Genomic DNA, 3,774 nt, shown 5'->3' with positions numbered 1-3,774 from the left:
TCTCAAAAACTTAACATGATACGCCATTTTTACGGCCAGATTCGTAATTGGCGCTAAAAAATCTAACAGAAATGACTTGATAGAACTTAAAGTAAAACAAAAGTCTCGTTTTGTCGACCAATATTATTAGGAAATATCCACTTTTCTAATTTCCAATTTTCTCGCTCTTATTGAAGTCGAGAAATTGTAGATGTAACACAGATTTGTACAATTCAAAAAGCTAAGATAATTTTCTTTATATTTTGAAAACAATTAAGCCGAAAATTCCAGAGATATTAATACAACATATAGAACTTTCTTTACTAACAGAAATAAGCATAACGTTTTCTACATCGAAAATTGACATGTTGCTACAATTTTTGCGATCGAAAAGAGCTCGTGAAAAAACACGATCGATTGGCGAACGTAAAATCGCACGTGGTCAACAAAGTATATTCACGAAGCACCTTTTCACGTGATCCTCGAACGAGAAGCCGATGCAATGGCAGTGGAATAAAAATGTCCATTCAGTGTGCGTTTCGATTTCTCGTCTCTCGGTCGTTCAACCTGCTCCTCGGTTTCGCCTCTTCGCGACCTCGCAACCGCCCACTCGTCCGAAAATTGCACCTTTCAAATATCGGGGAGGCGCCTACTCGCTCGCATTCGCCTTTATCGCTCTGTTTTTTTTTCCCGTTGCCTCGAGGCGCCACTAAGAACCGGAAACACTTTGTCGAAAGATAACTATAATAAGAGCTTGCTTGCACAATACCTGGGAGAACATTGCGGCGGATACAAAGTATCATGCGTGATCCGATGTTTTGTCATAATTTCATTCTCTTCGAAATCTTTCTCATAAAACAGCAAGTGTACCCGAGAAGCAAAAGGCTTTAAAAATTAAAAAAATTTTTTTTTTTTTAGAGGAATTTGTGAAAAACACATTTCAAAATTATAGATAGATATTTTCAAGATAAATTCGTTTGAAATAAAATTTTTTTTCGCGTGATATATATAAAAATTTTATTAAGATATAAACTTTTTGATTAATTGAGATCTAAAACTCTTAAAGGGACTAGGCAATAGTATTTGTCGAAAATGAAGTCTTTTTGGGGGAATTTATTACAAAAAAATAAATTAAAATTGAGAATTGTCCTTTAACAAAATGTTTATTAGGATCATAAACTATAAAAAAAATTTTTTTTTTAGTTTAGAATATGCATTAAAAATGGCGCTGTAGATGGCTGATCGAAAAGGATTTTTAAATAAGTTTTACAGTGATAACTCAGATATAGAAGCTCAAATCGACTTAAAAAAAATTGAGCATGTTCACAATATGTATAATTTCGGACTGAACCTCTAAAAAGTCTGTGCAAACTTTAGTTTTTGAGAAAAAAAATCAAACAGGCGATTAAAATAGCGATTTTTTTTAAAAGTTCGTCGAAAAACTGATCTGTTTGATTTTTTTCTCAAAAACTAAAGTTTGCACAGACTTTCTAGAGGTTCAGTCCGAAATTATACGTATTGTGAGCATGCTTAATTTTTTTCAAGTCGATTTGAGCTTCTATATTTGAATTATCACTGCAAAACTTATTTCAAAATCCTTTTCGATCAGCCATTTGCAGCGCCATTTTTAATGCACATTCTCAACTAAAAAAATTTTTTTTTTATATTGTAGTTTATGATCTTAATAAATTAATAAAACATTTTGTTAAAGGACAATTCTCGATTTTAATTCATTTTTTTGTAATAAATTCCCCCAAAAAGACTTCATTTTCGACAAATACTATTGCCTAGTCCCCTTAATATATGAATCCATATGTAATGTGATCCAATTCCAAAACATACAAATTGGTTTAGCCGAAATGATGTCAGCAACGTTTCTCACTGTCTCGGAGGAATCTTAGGAGGATCTCGCGCGGATGAATTCTTGCGTACTGCGATTAATCCGGCACTCTCTTATTAGCGCCACCACGTGCACTCGTTTCATCCCGCTCCGTTGCTCGCAAGTCGCTTTTTGCCGCTTCGCCAGAAGCGCCGACGTACTTACGTGAAAGCCAACGGCCTGCGTTAAGTGCGATGGTAGCTGTTCTAAGGCTAAGGCCAAGGTTGTTTAAGGCATCTCTGTGGACAGAGATAGAATCTACATTTTTCTTTCATTCGTCTCACGTGTCGATTATACAATTAGAGGACCGCAACATCTTATGCTTTAATCCCTTTTTTTTTGCTTTGCGAATCACAAAAACACTCTGCTTTTGTAAAACAGTGAAGAATTAAAATAAATCTTATTTTTTTTAGATTTTTGAGAATTTCATTATTTACAAATTTATTACAATATTCTGATATTTTTATATTTATATTTATTATTATAATAAGATGTTTAGTAATTAAATAATTGATTTCTATATAACTAATTATGTAATTTCGCAAGTCTTACGAATAAAAATTATTTAGAAAGGATAAACTTCAAGCAACCAAGCTAATCGATGTTAATTGATATTAATGGGATAGAATGAAGCAGGAATTGATCCTTTCGACCCTTTAAATCACCTAATCGCAATGATTGCATTGTACGAAATCGCAATAAATTATCGTGTGGTAAGATTTATGTCGCTTAGAAAGTCAGCGGCGCACTTTTCGCAGAGAATCAGCTTTTTCGCCGACGTATAAATCACCCTTGTGAATATCTCGCTTTAGAAAGTGGTGGTAATCATTTGACTCTTTGACAGCGAATTTAAAAAAAACTTCGTTTTTACGCGAGAGCAAATCGTATTCACAGTGCATAATTTCTTTTTACGCGCGGGAAAAATCAGCATTTTTCAGTGTGATTAGAGATGAAAGTTTTTTGAAAATGGGATAAGAAATTAAATAAAAAACCGGTGTTTTTTGGTAATTTTGAAAAATAATGTCAGTTTTCTTCGAACAAAAGATGGTATGGGAATTAAATTAATTTTGTTTGGATCAATTTCAATGAATGTGGCTAAGCTGATTAATCAGTTCAGTTCGAATATTTTAAAACTGAAAAAAAACTTAACAAAGTTATGAAAAAAATCTAGAACGCCATAAAATGAATTTTTCCTTGTTTTTTTTAAATTTGTTCTTTTTTTTAAATAAAAATTTTTATTTTTTAACAAGATTATCGATGATGACCAAATTAAGTAATACTGAATTCTTACCGTGATTTAACAATCACATAAACATCATTAAACAAGTAGTAATTTATACCATTTAATATTTGTGCGTGCAAATAAAACGATAAAAATGCAGAATGATGGAATATTTTAATTTAAATGATTATGCAAACAAAACGTTTGCGTATTATCAAGATGCATTTTGAGTTAGTTAATATTCTATTTATTCAATACACACTTTGTAAAGCTTGTTCAATGGCTTGTAACATATCTCGTTGATAAATGGCGTTTCGTATTTCCTTCATAATAGTCGATATTCTGGGTGAAATTTATCTGGTTCTTTAACTCATAAATCTGTTTGTTCCGCGTTATAATCACTATATTGAACATAAATATATCGACTTCGCGCCATAAGTAATACTTCAAAAATAAATCTCTTAACTATTCGAGCATAACATTTTCTTCGGCTTTGATATAATCAGGTTCTTAAGACAATAAATATAAGAATACATTTAAAAATGTTATATAAAAATGTCAAATATTATTTGGCATTTTTCCATTATTCTTTATTTATCTTAATCGTTAATATAATATTGATAAGCGTTAATATAATTTATGTTTATAAATCTTTTTATATTTAATAATAATTATTTAGAATTTAATTAATATA

This window comes from Formica exsecta, unplaced genomic scaffold (assembly GCF_003651465.1).
Source record: "Formica exsecta isolate Colony F162 unplaced genomic scaffold, ASM365146v1 scaffold174, whole genome shotgun sequence".
Classification (NCBI taxonomy): Eukaryota; Metazoa; Arthropoda; class Insecta; order Hymenoptera; family Formicidae; genus Formica; species Formica exsecta.
This window is presented reverse-complemented; position numbering follows the sequence as displayed.